This window comes from Bubalus kerabau, chromosome 8 (assembly GCF_029407905.1).
Source record: "Bubalus kerabau isolate K-KA32 ecotype Philippines breed swamp buffalo chromosome 8, PCC_UOA_SB_1v2, whole genome shotgun sequence".
Lineage (NCBI taxonomy): Eukaryota > Metazoa > Chordata > Mammalia > Artiodactyla > Bovidae > Bubalus > Bubalus kerabau.
Window position 1 is genome coordinate 87,764,413 of NC_073631.1, and position 19,086 is coordinate 87,783,498.

The 19,086-nt window shown below is 36.7% G+C and overlaps 1 long non-coding RNA gene across 1 annotated transcript in view; it reads right to left on the reverse strand.

Moving 5' to 3' along the window:
- Nucleotides 1–1,314: 1,314 nt before the first annotated feature.
- Nucleotides 1,315–19,086, reverse strand: part of LOC129659433 (uncharacterized) — a 140,463-nt gene continuing 122,691 nt past the window's right edge. The window contains exon 4 of the long non-coding RNA XR_008718073.1: nt 1,315–1,426. This is a non-coding gene — a long non-coding RNA (uncharacterized LOC129659433). The remainder of the gene's footprint in view (nt 1,427–19,086) is intronic.

A 19,086-nucleotide genomic window follows, 5' to 3' on the forward strand; every position in this document is an offset into this window, starting at 1 on the left:
AAAATAGAAGAGCTGTAGGAAATGCAAAGGTAATACATTTCCTGAGCAAAACATTAGCCCCTTACCTCTGATGTGTCTTCACAGCTTTACCTTTGAAAGGCACTGCCAATTGGAAATCATCAAACTGTGTGAAATCTTTTTATAGTGAAATTGCACAAAATCCAGCAATTATTAAAGTTAGATAAAATTAAATATAAAAAAACACTGCATGATAAACAGAATGACACATGATTTTTATATTTATTGGTTGCAGATAATATATTGAAGTTATTTTTTGGCCCTTTCTATTTGGGATAAAGACCATCATTTACTTTGGGATACTGAAGGATCAGATGTTACCATGCCAAATGGGAAATAGTGATCTTCTTATCCAGAAATTAATTGCCTTTTATAAAACAAATACATTTCACCATAATGAAAAATGTTATATTTCCTGAGCAAATATCTCATAAGTCATTGCAGAAGACCGAGATTTGAGTCATTTTTAGGAGCCATAACGATTATATATATATATATTTTTTTTTTTTTTATTAATTGATCTGTGTATGCCTAAATGGCAACCCACTCCAGTATCTTTCCCTGGAAAATCCCATGGACAGAGGAGTATGGTGGGTTCACAAGTCCATGGGTTCACAAGGCAGACACGACTTAGTGACTAAACAATAACTTCCATCTAGCCATCTCAGTCACAAATATCTTTTTTTTTTTTTTTTAATGAACTAAGTTTGAGTTAGGGGGTTTTTTGTGATTTGAAATCTAGTGCTCTCAGGCAATGGTCAACCAGACAAATTGTTTTAAATTTATTATCACAGAGCATTCATATGTTAAACTAGGTGAAGAAGTAGGAATTTTTACTCCACTCTCAGGATTTAAGGTTTTTTCTGAGGAGTCCCAGCTCATCCCCAACCCTTTCCTACTTCTTAGAGTAAGGTAATGAACTGAAAGTATTCAAGTTGGCAGCCTACTCCCTTCTGATTATTTCAAAATAAATGGGCTCCTCATCATTATTTTTCCTGTTCAACAATCTATTCAATTCCAGGATTGTGATAATGATGTTTTCTCTTATAGAGCTATTGTGCTACTTAATTAATGTTTGTTACATACTTGGAGATCCTTGGATGGTAGATGATATTCTGGTGCCAAGTACATTATTATTTCATTAAAATTAATGCCAAGATGAAACATAATGTGGAAGGTGATGGCCTGGAAATTATTTCCTATTACCAAGTGGAAAGAATATATTTGTTTGGCAGCTTTCTAAGTACAGTGTAAGCAGGTGCCCACCAGCAGAATGATACATAGAAGAGAAATATTTGATCCAGATAATTTAAATTTTAATTGAATATTTACAAAGTATACAAAGTCTGGGTTTCATTTGCGAAGTGGAGATTCAGACCAATTACTTTGTGAGAGGACAAATAGAAACCTGTAAAAAACAAAAACAAAGTTTCAAGTTAAATCACTAAAAAACACTTACTGTAGTGAAAGAGTGTGAGCCTGTGGTCCAGAAGATGGGCTTGAATCCAGGGTTCATCAGTGTTGATGTTGCTTGACACCCAGAAAATCTGTCTGGTTCACTCTTGCATTCCAGTAGATATAACACTGGGCACATACCAGGGACCCACATCTATATGTAAATGAATAAATGTGTTCATGACTTTGGGCAAGACATGTTATAATGTAAATTTATACTACAAAGTATTACAAAAATCAACTTGGATAATAGATATAAATGCTTTAAAAGTATGAAAGTGAAAGTGTTAAAGTCGGTCAGTCATGTCCAACTCTTCTTGACTTCAAGGACTGTAGCCCACCAGGCTCCTCTGTCCATGGAATTCTCCAGGCCAGAATACTGGAGTAGGTTGCTATTTCCTTCTCCAGGGGATCTTCCTGACCCAAGGACTGAACCCGGGTCTCCTGCATTACAGTCAGATTCCTTACTATTTAAAATATTCTATTCTAAAACCTTATTATATAAGATCTCCATAAAATTAAAAATAAACTAATTTACTGACTTAGATAAGGATGCTTTCTATTTACCCTCTCTAGTTTAAATTTCCACTTTTTAGTTTTATGTCATGTATGTTCAGAACGAGCCATACTGTTTCTGACACCACAAAACATAACACAGATTAATTTATAAAATTTTGATTATAAAATTCTGAAATTCACTAACATTTATCTTACAAGACATGGAAAATATAGCCAAGGATAAATAATACATTTTAAATAAACTCTGTTACCACTACTTGGAGAAAATACAGGGGCATTTTCAATGTATTTCTTTCCTCTGCTGCACATATACACACATTCTCACACATATAAATACATAAATACATGCATGCTACATTTTAATTTCATATTCTGAATCAGTAAATATCCTCAAAATATTATTTTGAGTGGTTACTAAATATACTTTATAAAACCATTTATTTAAAAATTAATGGCTTCTCTCCCCAGTGTTTAAATAAAATAGTGTGATAAAATGCATATGTGTAAAACTTTCATAACCATTGCTTTTTATTTCCCAATCAATTGATGAGAAATTATTGTTTAAAAGATCATTAATAAAAATTTAATGTTCCTATACAAAATGTATAATAGCTCTCAAGACTGTAAGAATTACACTGCCATCACTAGTTCCTATACTTATGCTTATTGCTCATTTATATTTTATATTTTCTGACATATGTGTCCATATCCTTTGCCCATTTTAGTGTTTTGCTTGATGCCTTTCATTTTGTTCATAATGAATTATATGTAACGTAGAGAATGCTTTTTGTGTAATAAAAACATTAATCATATATTTTCACATTTGGAACAAAGCGTCTTAGGCAGGTACATGCCTGGAGTGTTAGAAGGAGAGGAAAGTGGTCACTTGAGTGGAAAGGAATGAAGCAGGTAATTTTAAAAAATGATGTCTGAAGTTGGGGATTGAGGGCATATAGGCCCAGCAGGATATGTAACATCATTAGCATTAACTTGAAGTAATGTTGGAAACTATCACAGGGTTTTGAGGAGAGAAGTCACTTAGCTTTTTAAAGCATGATTCAACTTTGGCCACTGTCTTTTTACAATAAATTTTTATTGGAATATAGTTGATTTACAATGTTGTATTAGCTTCAGGTGTACAGCAAAGTGAATTAGAGATACATATACATACATCCACTCTTTTGTAGATTTTTTTCCCATACATCCCATTACAGAGTATCGAGGAAAGTTCCTTGTGCTGTACAGTAGGTCCTTATTAATTATCTGCTTGGCTACTGTCTTAAGAATAGTCTATGAAGGAGGCAAAGTGAAAGCAGAAAGACAAGTTAGAAAAAACTACAGAAATCAGGGGAGAAATGATGTAGCCTTTACATGATGTAGCCTTTTAAATAGAGAAGCAGTAAAGATGGTAAGAGAAAACCAGGTTCTGGAAATATTTTAAAGATAACGCTAAAAGGATAGTTAATTAGACATTTATTCTGCTGTGATATTGGTGATTATATATACAAGTCTAGATTTCAGGGGAAAAATCTGAATTGGAGATGTAAATCTTAGAATTGCTGGCACAGAAGTAATACTTAAAACTCTGGGAAGGAATGAGATCCCACAAGAAAAATAAGAGAAAAGGAACATGCAGTGAGCTCTGGGCCACTTTAATACTGAGAGGAAAGAAAGGAGGGAAGAGACAGCAAAGGAAGGGGGAAAAGGGGCAGAGGAAATGAGGTGTGAGGCAAGTCAGGAAAAGTGGAAGGGGAATGGAGGAGAAGAGCATGGGCAGTTGTGACAAACGCTAATCCTCAGTCAAGTGTGCCGATAATTTAACATCTTAGAAGACAGGATCTCCATGTCTGTGGGGCACACGCCTAATTGGATTGGGTTTCAGTGAGAATTTGGAGTGGAAGAGAGGAAGGGAGACAAATCATTCAAGGACTTTTGCTGTAAAATGGGAATAAAACAATGATTAACCAGCAGGCTGGGTAAGTCAGTTCAAGACAAACTCTATTTTATTTCATACTTAGAGTGGGAGAAATACAGTCTACTTGTAAACTAATGAGAATTATCTAGTAAAGAGCTAGGATTTGAATGTGTAAACTAAACAGCAAGAATTACTGTAGCAAAGATCTCAACTAAAAAGGCAGTAAGAAACCTAGTGCAGGAGAACAGAGTTTGGTTTTACAAAGGAACAGGAACAACCCAGTTTTGAGTCACGAAGTTAGGTGCAAATGAGGAAGGTGTGTAGACATGGTAATGAGAGCCTGCGGAAACTTCACAGTGTCTGATCCTTATTCCTTGGTCATGTGTTTCCTTGAATGAACATCCTTAGTTTTGATGTAGTCAATTTTACTAATCATTTCCTATAGGATTTGTAGTTTTCACATCTTTCATTAAAAGGTCTTCCTTTATTTGATGTGATTAAAATATATTCCTAAACAATTCACCCTTGAACAACATGGGTTTGAACAGCATGCTATTGTTGTTCAGTCATGTCTGACTCTTTGCAGCCCCATGGAATGCAGCACGCCAAGCTTCCCTGTCCATCACCACCTTCCGGAGCTTACTCAGACTCATGTCCATTGAGTCAGTGATGTCATCCAATCATCTCAACCTCTGTCGTCCCCTTCTCCTCCTGCCTTCAGTCTTTCCCAGCATCAGGGTCTTTTCTAAAGAATCAGCTCTTCACATCAGGTGGCCAAAGTAGTGGAGTTTCAGCACCAGTCCTTCTGAGAGAGCCAATTCCTAGGCAGGTTGATAAGAAGTCTAGGGTCCCTGAGGAGGAGAAAGGGGTCTGGAATTCTCAAGGAAGAAGAAAGGACAAACATCTTTTTTTTTCCTGTACATTCCTTAGTCTTAGTCACATAAAATGACTTTTTCTTTACGCCTGGAACTGATGATTACACAACAAACAACTCAGTTTAAACTCTGTACTAAGGATTATATAACACCAATGTATCCTGCTTGAGGACAGTTTCTCCTTCCTGAAAACCTTTTGGCTAATCCTGTTATCTTAAAATGTAAGTTATGGGAGTGGGTCTAGTAATATCTTTACAACCTGGAGACGTTCTTTTGATTTATTGTAAAAACTAATTGAAAAGTATATAACTCCCTTGCTAACTAACACTAGTGAGGGGGGGCACTCTCTGTCCCCTTCTAATGTCTATGCCAGAAGCTTTCCCTGTCCCTTTTTCACTTTAATAAAACTCTGCTACTCAAAAGCTCTTGAGTGATCAAGCCTGGTCCCCGGTCTCGAAGTTATCTCTTCTTCTTCAGAGATCACTTCCAATGAATATTCAGGACTGATTTACTTTAGGATTGACTGGTTTGATCTTGTTTGATCTTGCCGCCCAAGGGACTCTCAAGAGTTTTCTTTAACTCCACAGTTCAAAAGCATCAGTTCTTTCATGCTCAGTTTATGGTCCCAGCTCTCACATCCATACAATATTACATCCATACAGCTTTGACTAGAGAGACTTTGTTGGCAAAGTAATGTCTCTACTTTTTAATATGCTGTCTAGGTTGGTCATAGCTTTTCTTCCAAGGAGCAAGCATCTTTTAATTTCATGGCAGCAGTCACCATCTGCAGTGATTTTGCTGCTGAGTCTCTTCAGTCGTGTCCGACTCTGTGCGACCCCAGAGATGGCAGCCCACCAGGCTCCCCCGTCCCTGGCATTCTCCAGGCAAGAACACTGGAGTGGGTTGCCATTTCCTTCTCCAATGCATGAAAGTGAAAAGTGAAAGTGAAGTCGCTCAGTTGTGTTCGACTCAGTAACCCAATGGACTGCAGCCTACCAGGCTCCTCCATCCATATGATTTTTCCAGGCAAGAGTACTGGCGTGGGTCTGGAGCCCCCCAAAATAAAGTCTGTCACTGTTTCCATTGTTTCTCCATCTATTTGCCAGGAAGTGATGGGACCAGATACCATCTTCACTCTTTGAATGTTGACTTTTAAGTCAGTTTTTTTCACTTTCATCAAGAGGCTCTTCACTTTCCGTCATAAGGGTGGTGTCATTCATCTGCATATCTGAAGTTATTGATATTTCTCCCAGCAATCTTGATTCCAGCTTGTGCTTCATCTAGCCTGGCATTTTGCATGAAGTACTCTGCGTATAAGTTAAATAAGCAGGTGGACAATATGCAGCCTTGACATACTCCTTTCCAGATTTGGAACCAGTCTGTTGTTCCATGTCCAGTTCTAACTGTTGCTTCTTGACCTGCATACAGATTTCTTAGGAGGCAGGTCAGGTGGTCTGCTATTCCCATCTCTTTCAGAATTTTCCACCGTTTGTTGTGAGTCACACAGTCAAAGGCTTTGGTGTAGTCAATGAAGAAGAAATAGATGATTTTCTGCAATTCTCTTGCTTTTTCTATGATCCAATGATGTTGGCAATTTGATATCTGGTTCCTCTTCCTTTTCTACATCCAGCTTGAACATCTGGAAGGTATCAGTTCAACAGCATGGATCTACTTATATGCTGATTTTTTTTTCTTTTCAGTAAATAGATACTACAAGACTACACATCTACAAAAAAGTAGGAGTAATCTAATTTACAATCTAATTAGTAATCTGAATTCTAAATATTAGAAATGTATTTGAGGGAAATTACTAGTACTGTCTCATACGTTTTCATTTATTGTGTTTTTTTCCTTCAGTAAATTCCTACACATACTTTGTTAGAGTTATTTTAGGTACTTAATTGCCTATTAATACTGTAAGTGGTATGAAGTGAAGTGAAGTCATTCAGTCGTGTCTGACTCTTTGCGACCCCATGGACTGTAGCCTACCAGGCTCCTCCATCCATGGGATTCTCCAGGCAAGAATACTGGAGTGGGTTGCCATTTCCTTCTCCAGGGGATCTTCCTGATCTAGGGATCGAACCCAGGTCTCCCGTATTGCAGGCAGATGCTTTAACCTCTGAGCCACCAGGGAAGCCCCTTGTAAGTGGTATACTTCTTAAAATTTATTTAAATATCTGCTTAACTTGGAAGAATAATCAGGAAGTATCTATATTTATCCAACACCTGCCCCTTGAATAGCTCCTAAGACAGAAGCTATTGCTTTCAAGTCATTGTTCAATATTAAAATGATGGTTCCAGTAGAGTGCCATTGAAAATTTCAATCTGACTCCCAGGTCATAGATTTTTCTCTGTCCCTACCTCTGGGCTGACACATACAATGAAGCCCTGGAGAAGATTCTTTTACTCTTCCTTCCTTGTTCATTACTTTCCCAACTTCTCTGCAACTTCTGGGTTTCCCTTCCTTCTTCAAAGTAAGTTTAGTGTCAAAGCAAAGAATTTTACTGGACAAAGTTAAACAGGCAAGGACAATTTACTCAAGACTATTGTAATAGAGGTGAGAGGCCACAGCTCAGTCTCAAATGAAGTTGAGAGTTTTTAAGAACTGGAGTGGGGAAGTGTTAGGCCACCTGTTTCCTATAATTGGCTCTACCCAAGGGATAAGTAGACTTCATAAGAGAAAGCAGGTTTAAAACCTGGAGCAAGGCTCCAATTGAAGTCAGCTTCCTATCATCCCACAGAAACTAGAAGATAGATGCTCTATCCTCCTTGATGACTGCATTTTGAAGGTTGGCTCTCAGGTCCTTCAGAAAGAAATTTTAGGTAGTAAAACTGGCAAGAGGCTTTTAAAAAGATTTACATGTCAATGTGGCAGAGGAAGAATTTACAAGTACACTTTTTTCCTAAAGTAAATGTTCTAAGCAAAGGGAGGTCAGAGCCTTGAGTCAGGAAGAAGCTTGTCTAAAATTTAGTCAAAATGAGTGGAAGATTAAGGCCATCTGGATTAGTCAGTGCACATTTCTTTTCCCTGTCTTGTGCCTTAGCCAAAATTTAGAGACTATAGGAAAATCCCCTTCTTTCATTTGTAACTTTTTCTAATTGTTTATGCTGGTGTTTATAAATACAACTGATCTGTGTAGATTTGTGTATCAGTCCAAAAATTATTTTTTATAAATTATCTTGCTAGCAAATTATGACAGTTTTCCTTTTTTGAGATCAATATTTTTCTTTTTTCCTTAGATGTTTTACTTCCTGTGTTTACCCGAACCTCCCTTATGATGTTCAGTATATGCAGGGATAGAAGGCATTCTTTTCTCCTGCCTGACTTTAAAGAGAGTACTACAAACATCTTTAAGAATGGGTAAATTCTGTTAATTAACTATGCCTGTATTATTTCATTCACTCAAATCAACATTATAATATATGATAATATCTGGCATAATATGTACTCTCACATTATTTTTCTTTTAAAATATGTTCTTGGATGCTCTTATTTATCCTTCATCATTCTGTCAAATTTAAATCACCATTGGGATTTCATATGTATACATTTGAGTCTATCAGTACAATTTTACGGATAAAAATCATAGATTTCTAGAACCAGATTACTGTTGTTATTAAATATGTTTTGTGCTTTCTCAAGATTTACTGTTGCTGTTTCTGTCTTATATACCCATATTTATATTACCTTAAATCAACTTTCCTTTTCATTTTCAAGGATGCGTGTTATATTTTGTTTCATTTCATTCTGTTTTTCATGTTATTTATTGTCACATTAATACCCTACATTTAAATATATTAATTATATATTGAAGTGAAGTGAAGTCACTCAGTCGTGTCCGACTCTTCACGACCCCATGGACTGCAGCCTACCAGGCTCCTCCGTCCATGGGATTTTCCAGGCAAGAGTACGGGAGTGGGTTGCCATTTCCTTCTCCAGGGGATCTTCCCAACCCAGGGATCGAACCCAGGTCTCCTGCATTGTAGGCAGACTTTTTACAGTCTGAGCCACCAGGGATGCCCTTCTTAATTATATATTAATATATCTCACATTCTAATTATTTGTCCTTATTCTCTAGATTATAAGAGATAGTCCTACAGTTTTCATCTGTAGTACTGATTCTAATTTACATAGTTTTCTTTCAAAATAGACCACTTTAGAACTTTTTAGTTTTCCTTATAATATTTTCATACCCCTATGAGATTCCTTTTCTTCTCTGTTTATTTTTATCAAAAATTCTCATTATGTTATCATCTCATCTTTTATCTATTCTCTACGGTCAGCATTTTGAGTTGTGAGTACACAGTTATAGTTTTCATATTTGTCTTCATTGCTATTCACTTTTCATGTTGGCTTTTTATCAGTTTTATTACAAATTCAAGTGCTCTTTGTTTCCCAGTCTTAAATGGAGAGGGCTCCAGCTTGGCTGAGGTTTTGACATAAATAGAATGGGTAAATTATTTCTGCCCTCCTAATTCTCTGAGTCAGAAAGCAATCTGGATTGTAATATATGTGTACCCAACTGTCTGTTGTTTAAAGTTTATATCTGATATGATTCTACTGAAATTAAAGGGCTTTCATTTTTTCAATGACAAGAATTTATTAGTGGAGTATTTGAAGCAGGATGCAATTCTTTCCTTTTCAGAAACAGCACATGAGCCTCTGAAGCCCCTCACATACCAACACTCCAGCTTTTTCCATCTCTGTCTTGGCTTATGATGGACTTCACATCCTAGGGATAACAGATCACTGAATGTCTAACTCATTCCTGAGATGGAAATAAATGAGAACCAGAGCATTTAATGTAGTCATATTTGAGGGGACTAAGAACAGAATACTCCTGTAAGGTGTATTCATGTATATTTTGGGTGGATGAAGGATCAGATATTTCCCCAGTCTAGTCTGGGAAGATTCATTTTCTTTGTGATTGCATGGAAATCTACCATCATCATCTTAAAGTTTTTCATTTTTTGCTGTAGGTCTTATGATAGCTCAGTTGGTAAAGAATCCAGCTGCAATGCAGGAGACCCCGCTTCGATTTCTGGGTAGGGAAGATCCGCTGGAGAACGGATAGGCTACCCAGTCCAGTATTCTTGGGCTTCCTTTGTGGCTCAGCTGGTAAAGAATCCTCCTGCAATGAGGGAGACCTGGGTTCAATCCCTGGGTTGGGAAGATCCCCTGGAGAAGGGAAAGGCTACCCACTCCAGTATTCTGGCCTGGAGAATTCCACGGACTGTGTATAGTCCATGGGGTCGCAAAGAGTTGGACATGACTGAGTGAGTTTCACTTCCACTATCTCTGTTATGGTTCAGAACTGTTTCTTCAGGGACCTTGCAAATCCTTGTCTGGTGTTCACAGGTTTTATGTAGTATTATAACTTTGTGTCTCTTGCTGTGTTTTCATAGATATTTCAATTGGAGTTCAGTAGCCTCAGCTAGCAGGCATTATTTCAAATTGTACTCAAATTTGGCATTGTTTGTGCTATATATTTCATCAAATCAATAGGTAGCAGAACATCGTGGAAGATTTTGGCAATAGATTGACTGCTGGCCTTTCCTTGTGAGGCTAAAATTTGGGTATTAGTTTGGGTATTTTAAATATTTTATGAAAAGTAGGTAATGCAGTGTCTAGTAATAGCTTAAATTCTGAATTTCACAGTTTCATTTTTCTTAATCATATTTTCATTTTTATGATCATCAAATAAGCTAACTCACCTTTCCATATATTTTCAAAGTATTTGGTCACAAAAAAAGATGTTTTTAAAATACTGCCACGTTTAGTTATACTTTTCAGGAGAGAAGTACTTTATAGTTACATGTCAGTAATAACCTGATGGGGCTTCCCAGGGGTGCTAGTGGTTAAGAACCCACCTGCCTATACAGGAGATGTAAGAGACACAGGTTCGATTCCTGGTCAGGAAGATCCCTTTGAGGAGGGCATGGCAACCTACTCCAGTATTGCCTGGAGAATCCCATGGACAGAGGAGACTGGTGGACTATAGTCCCTAGGGTTGCAAAAAAGTCAGACATGACTGAAGCGACTTAGCACACAATAACCTGATGGATAACGATATGAATGTGCACTGGCTGTCTTATTTTGGTGATGTTTTCCCAGTGCAGTGCAACCACATAATAGAATTCCATACACATGCAGGAGATTACATGTTATTAAACTCTTTTGTGAACAGTTGACATCAAGAAAGTCTCAAACTTTTCACCTGTTTTAAGTAACTCACAAAGATATTTGTCACCCAGCTTCTCGGTTGCTAGTATTGTTTTTCTGTCTTATTCTTTTGAAAATAATTGACTTTCATGGATCCTTTCATCTTTTTAAAAGCAGGAGGGGCTTTAAAAGCAGCAGACTGAGCCAAAAGAAAGACAGAATAATGCTTCAAAGGAACAGTGAAGTGCAATTTGAAACTGTGTTACAGCACTGGGAGCTGCTCAAACACAGAAAGTGTGCTCAGGCTTACGAGAGCTGCCTGCATGCACCACCACTCCTATGGAAAGTTATAAGCAGCGATGCAATCACTAAATCACAGCTTTGAACCCCAAAGAAGTGTCTCTCTTTCAGGGCAGTGCTGCTGATATTTGGCATCAACTTGGCTAGCTTTTGACCCTTTCCTCTCTGACAGACCTCTTATTTATATTATGCCCTCCTGTCTTAAGCATGCTTCTCTCACTAAAATCACAAAGGAAGGGGAAAGAGAAATATATCAGGGGTTTTGATGCAAGAATCCATTCAGTGCTGTCTCCTCTTTCCTCAACTCAGAGCCACAGGATAGAGATATGAAATGTTATTAACCACCTAGAAAATATACAGTAGCCACATAAATAAGCAGAAGACTACATAGATTTTTTTTTTCTCATGCCCATAGAGAAAACATGATCTCTTTGCTGATAAGCAATAGACACCTGAACACACAGGGCTTTAAATAACCACCACTTGAACATGTCTCACTGTTTTGTGAAGCATAAATATGCACACAGGGATGATTCTTCCATGCCATGTGGCATCAACTCCTTGGTAACTGTATTTTGCTGGCACCTAGACTGATTTCAATGGTCTGTGATTTTACTCATCTGTCTGGCAATCTTGGGGAGGAGGAAAAGGCTGAAAGCTGAACTCAGCTAGATCCCCCTGCAGTGTAATCTTAGGACTTCTCCAGCTCGTCTCCCCAAATAGCTGGCCATCTTTCATGGTGACTCAGACTTCCGAAAGGCTAAGGGTAGCACTTGCTGCATGTTTTAGAGCTTAAGCACAGAGTGTCACCAGAGCAGTCTTGAGCCAGGCCACAAGGAGAATAAGAATATATCCAACTCTCAAATGGAAGAACTAAAGAATTTGTGGCATTCTGTTATCCATTTCAGGATACCATGTATTTTTAGGGCTTAGTAATAATATATGGAATAATGAATGTCCTTCACGTTAGTTCCATGCATGCACTGAGCTCAATAGTGTTTACTAATTCAACATTGCAGGTGGCAGACAGGAATTCACATGTTAATACAGTCATTATGTATTCCCTATCTTGTGTGTGTGTGTTTGTGTATGCAAGCAAGCATGCAAGCCTCCCCTTCTCCACCACTCCCCAAATCATCTGTGTTACAGAATAAATTTTAGGCAGCTAGACTGGATTCCAAAGCATTTTAAAGTGGTCTGTGGTAAGAGTCAAAGAAGATAATTTTTCTCTAGGAAACAACATGGCATAAGCACCATACAATCAGCAGTGGGTTAACCAAGAGTTATTTTAAATTATAAGTGAAAAACAAATTGCCAGTGGTTTATGAACCGAGACATAACCTCTCTGAGCTCATCCTCTGTTTTACCCTTAGCCAAAGACATCAGAGGGAAAGACAGCAAAACAAGAGCTAGTAAAGCTGAAAGCGGCGATAAAAAGAGGAAAATAAGGTACCTGACAATGCTGCTGCTGCTAAGTCACTTCTGTCGTGTCCGACTCTGTGCGACCCCATAGACGGCAGCCCCCCCAGGCTCCCCCGTTCCTGGGATTCTCCAGGCAAGAACACTGGAATGGGTTGCCATTTCCTTCTCCAATGCATGAAAGTGAAAAGTGAAAGTGAAGTCACCCAGTCGTGTCCGACTTTTAGCGACCCCATGGGCTGCAGCCTACCAGGCTCCTCCGTCCATGGGATTTTCCAGGCAAGAGTACTGAAGTGGGGTGCCATTGCCTTCTCTGGCCTGACAATAATAGAACAGAATTATTCACAGGAAAGGAAGTGGGAGTAAAACATGAAAGACAAAGATGAAAGCAAGGGGAGGAAAAGAAAAATATAAGGAAAATGGAAAAGAAAATGGAGAGAAAGGAAGCAATACTAGTTACTTTTTTCATCTCAGATACAGATAATTTGTATCCTACCAGGTATCCATCAACACAAAATGTGCTTTATTTCCATGATAGCTATCTTAAGGTAAATTATTAAGCAGTTATTAGCTAAATATTAAGACGGAAGAATTCTTTGTGGGTTGTTTTTTGTGTGTGTGTTTGTGGCCTTTCAAGTACTTGATATAATGCTAGAAACTATCAGTTCAGTTCAGTTGCTCAATCGTATCCAACTTTTTGTGACCCCATGGACTGCAGCACGCCAGGCTTCCCTGTCCATCATCAACTCCCATAGCTTACTCAAACTCATATCCATTGAGTCAGCGATGCCATCCAACCATCATATCCTCTGCCGTTCCCTTCTCCTCCACCTTCAAAATTTTCTAGCATCAGAGTCTTTTCCAATGAGTCAGTTCTTCGCATCAGGTGGCCCAAAGTACTGGAGTTTCAGCTTCAGCATCAGTCCTTCCAATGAATATTCAGGACTGATTTCCTTTAGATAGGACTGGTTGGATCTCCTTGCAGTCCAAGGGACTCTCAAGAGTCTTTTCCAACACTGCAGTTCAAAAGCATCAATTCTTCAGCACTCAGCTTTCTTTATAGTCCAACTCTCACATCCATACATGACTACCGGAAAAACCAAAGCTTCAACTAGAGGGACCTTTATTGGCAGAGTAATATCTCTGCTTTTTAATATGCTGTCTAGGTTGGTCATAATTTTCCTTCCAAGGAGTAAACGTCTTTTAATTTTCATGGCTTCAGTTGCCATCTACAGTGATTTTGGAGCCCAAAAAATAAAGTCTGTCACTGTTTCCACTGTTTCCCCATCTATTTCCCATGAAGTGATGGGACCAGATGCCATGATGTTAGTTTTCTGAATGTTGAGTTTTAAGCCAACTTTTTCACTCTCCTCTTTCATTGTCATCAAGAGGCTCTTTAGTTCCTCTTCACTTTCTGCCATAAGGATGGTGTCATCTGCATATCTGAGGTTTTGGATATTTCTCCCAGCAATCTTGAGTCCAGATTTTGCTTCATCCAGCCCAGCATTTCTCATGATGTACTCTTCATATAAGTTAAATAAGCAGGGTAATAATATACAGCCTTGAGATACTCTTTCCCTGCTTTGGAACCAGTCTTCCATGTCCAGTTCTAACTGTTACTTCTTGACCTGCATACAGATTTCTCAGGCAGGTCAGGTGGTCTGGTATTCCCATCTCTTTCAAAATTTTCTACAGTTTGTTGTGATCCACACAGTCATACTGTATGCTTAATATTAAATCCAGGTTACATGAAAGGAAGATAATTCAATCTAAATATTTGTCCAGCTTAGAATATAATGAATGGATCATAGGTATTGGCTTTTTATATCACCTTTGTAGATATCGTCTAAGTAAAGAAATGAAAAAATTAAGATAAGTAGATATTAGTCCTAATTATTAGATAAAAGCCCATAAGGTCATTTTCACTTCCTTGATAAAAACTTGCAAACTTGGTTCAGGATATGTCTACAATGAAAAGGTAAGTATTAGTATTAACATATATCTAATGAACATCATCCAAAACAAAACAAGAAATGTCTTTTTTTTTTCATAATGCACATTTACCATGTTCATCATAATGCTTATGACACACACAAAGCCATTATTGCCCTGTGGCGTAACACTGCCCATTACTACAGTAACACTAACTTGTTTCCAGTCCTCTCTTTTAGGAATCGAAAGTGAGGTTGCCATCTTAAGAAAGGCTTTTCTTAGAACCTCAGCTCATTAAAAAAAAAAAAAAAAAAATCTACACAAATGTATTCTGGGATTCTAAGGGCACCTTCAGTTGAACATAAAGAACCTCTTATGAGTCTAGCTTAAGAAATACACCACCTCTAATTATACACTATTTCTCTTTTATAATGTAGTATATAAAGTTTAGGAACATATACATCCAAATTGTATGCAAATCCAAAAATGTAGCTTGACAGGTGTTATGTATTTGTATGTCTAGTAGAAATGATTCCTGGAATGTAGTTATCTTGTTTATATGACCATGATTTTGTATTTGTTTTGTCAGTTTCTGGAATCAATTATAATATGTATATAAATATTATAAATACTTCTCATTTGAAACTATCAAATTATAATGGCTGTGTGTGCATGCTACGTCGCTTCAGTCATATCCAACTATTTGAGACCCCATGGACTGAAGCCCTCCCGGCTCCTCTATCCATGGGATTCTCCAGGCAAGAATACTGGAGTGGGTTGCCTTGCCCTCCTCCAGGGATAATGGCTGTATATAAACATTATTAACTACTAGAGAATTGAACTAGAGCCTCTACTTCAAGTGTTTGAGTGTGTGTATACATGCATATGTAGTATATGTAGTAATTTTCTAGGAATGTTTGAAGGTTTATTAGTGCTATAATATTATGTACCTTAGTAGTAGTTTAAAAGTTTATCTAGAGCAATCTACATCAGATATTTCAGAGAAGAAGCAAGACTATAAGAAATACTATATTTATATAGAACAACAACTATATTGTTCTATTAAAGCTCTTCCAGGAAGGAAGGGTCTCCACTATGTATTTAGACATTTCTGATTTTTCATTGTTTCTGGTTCACATAAAAACAATCAGAAGAAGACAGATACTTCTTTAACTTATTATATACATATTTCTCACAAATTTATCTTCTCCAAAATTCCCTGGTATTTGTATACAATATATTTTATATAGGACATTTCAGAAATTGTGTTTTGGGCATACCTGCCCCCTACCAACCATCGACTTCAGAAGAAATATCATTGTATTCAAATCTTTATTACGCAATGACTTTCAATTGCAAAATATTCTCAATTAAATTTTAGAATCAAAATTCCTTTTTCTCCTCTTTAAACTCTGAACTTAATTTCAAAAATTAAATATATGTGGGAGAAAAAATGCATGCATAAATGGCTTGTTGACAAATATTTAAATTTTCATATTAATCTAATACTTTCAAGATATTTAAATTAATGCTTAAGTTCATACATATGTATTTTGGACAGATATTGTAGTATGTATTGTATATCTGGTGTTATGATAGGGGCTAGAAATTTAATAAATATATGCTGTTTACATAGTTTTAAGATATGTCCACCTTGAATCAGAGTATGTTCTTTGATGAGATGAAATATTTCAAATATTATTCTTTAATTCCAAAAGAGGCTAGCAATTTTTGCAGGTTAAAGAACCAAAACAAATATTAAAGTTAAATCAGTACTCCTCTTAAAGTCAGAAAAGATTTGAATTCTCATTTAATCTAACATCTCATTTAATCTACTAATCATTCTACGTTATCCTTGATATATAAAAATTCAACTATTTAAGAGCGATCTGTTTCATAGGTTTCAGGTACCTGTAGGGCAAAACTCTTAAAATGAATAAAAACCTGCTGTTTGTCATTCCCAGATACGTGGAGGTGGGGAAGGGGCATGTAGACAACTTATCTAAATTCTAAATATTTAATTATGTATATCTCTTAAGTATATAATCATTTACTTTTTATTTTAACATCTTTATTTTCCACTGGAATAGAATTTCCACAAGGATAAGGATTTTATTTTGTTGACTGCTGTCCGTCAAACATTTAGAACAGACCTTGCTCACTAAAAAGAAAAGAAAAAAAGAAAGAGAAGTCGCTCAGTCGTGTCTGACTCTTTGCGACCCTATGGACTGTAGCCTACTAGGCTCCTACATCCATGGAATTTTCCAGGCAAGAGTACTGGAGTGAGTTGCCCTTTCCTTCTCCAGCCCACTAAAAGGTGTTCCATAAATAACAGATGAACAGATACAGTGTAATAAGTATAAAGGAGAGTGTGGCAGATGCTGTTGAGGAAGCAGAACACCGCCCTGGGCCATGTGACCCCACCTGTAGCTACAGTCTTTTTCCAACAAACTGACTGCATCTGTATCCCTTCTCTGCCTGAGGGCTTTCTCCAGCACCAAGGACACTTACTCTCCATGTCAAATGCAGTTCTATAATTACGGGATTCATCACTCTAAGAGCTGTGCTCCACCAGTGCAGGACGAGTGTTTGTTAGTAGGTAAATGCTGGAGTCTGTTTTCCTCTGGCAAAACAGTCCTGGGGGTTTTGTTCCACTGTATTTTTCAGACCTTCCCCACACCCAGAGAGGATTGAGCCTTAGTTGTCCTTATGAGCGACTCCCTTATTAATATAATTTTTATTACATTTTCTCTGTCCTATTTCCCCCAGATGTTCACCTGTGGCTGTCAGGACTACACTTGGGAGAACCCAAACTGTGGACACTTAAGTCATCAATGATATTTCCTCTTGGCGGTAGTTAGTAGTACATCAAGTTGAGTTAATGAGCAAGCGCATAGGAATAAATGACTTGTTTGTCTGAATTAGGGAAAGAGCAAATTAGAGAGTCATCAAAATTATGCATTAAAATAACTTAGTCAATACTTAAAGTACAAATAGATTTCAAATATGTTTTGTACAGCAGTGTGCATTTATATTTAGTCTTTATGTCAGCGCCTGTCACCCTGCTACTTCTAAGTGCCCTTCTAAGTTTAAATTGTAGAGAACTCATCTTATAAAAAACAAAGTTTATCATTTCATATTTAATAATTATCTTTCTTGAAGCTTAAATAATTACATTTCAACACAGTTAAAAACAACAGAATATTTAATCTCCCATAGTTCTTGTCAACAGGGTTTTCAGACTTTGTATATAAACATTCCAAATATCATTCTGAATATTATTTGTTTCCAGTAAGTTTTCAAATATGTTTGATTTTTGAAATACCTCTTTTTGAAAACATGAACTTTAAAAAAGTAATATGGAATAATTTATTTTAACCCTAAATGAGGAACAGCAAAACTGACATATGTTTTTGAATATATATAACTTAGCAGTGGTACTTTTTGATATTTGGTATGTTTATTTTGCATGATTTTGTAAAGTAATGTAAAAGGAGATGTCTTCTCTGTTACCCAAGACATTACCTAATTTATCTGATGAAAAGTGAAATAAAGAGGATTTTACATTTAGTGAGAGATTCTATATTAACATCTCTCTGTGTATATGCTATTAATATATAAGAAGGTATTATTACAATGACTATGCCTTATTGCTAAGTCAAATGACTATAATGGGTTTGTTGGTGTTAATGTAAAGCACAATAATACAGTGTTTGAAAAAGACAGGCAAATTTATTTCACTTTTCTGTGCTAGTTCTAAATTAATAGTCAGTGTTTACAAGACAATTCTTACAATTCTCTGCTTACATTCCACTGACAATCACTTGTGCATTTCACTGCAATGGAAGTGAGACATAGAATCTAATCATGTTACCAGAAAGGAAGACACATTTTGAAGTACCATTCACTATTCCCTAAGGAAATGGTTAGGGCTTAGTCACTTACAGGTATAAAATCATTTCATATAAATTTAGAATTCTTGAGATTGGTATAAGTTTAAAAGACAGTATATATTGTATTCATCCCCACTGAGTTTGCTTAGTAAGTTATGCTTGACAAGCTCTTATGAACAAAAATAATTAGTAACAGGTTACTAATTAATTACTAATTAATTCTTCTAAAATTCAAAGAAGTTTAGAAGTAGAATGTCTCATGTAGGCATGTATAACTGCTTGAACATATATTTATTTCAGAATTATTACAGAATCACTCTCATTCATAACATTGTTAAATTTTTTTGCAAAAGCTAAAATATAGAAATTGCGATTATTGCACATATTCCTCCCTGGTGATAAAATTAGTGGCATTGAGCCCATGCCCAGCAAAGACAGCTTCATTTTTCAGTGAGCTTATGTGTACATTAACAACATAACAAATAAATAAAAATCCCAAACCCTTGCCTACTGCTACTCCTTAGAGAGCTGAAAATATCTAGTAATTTCATCTTTCAACATAACATAATATGTTGAAGAGATTGTTTAGCCAAAACA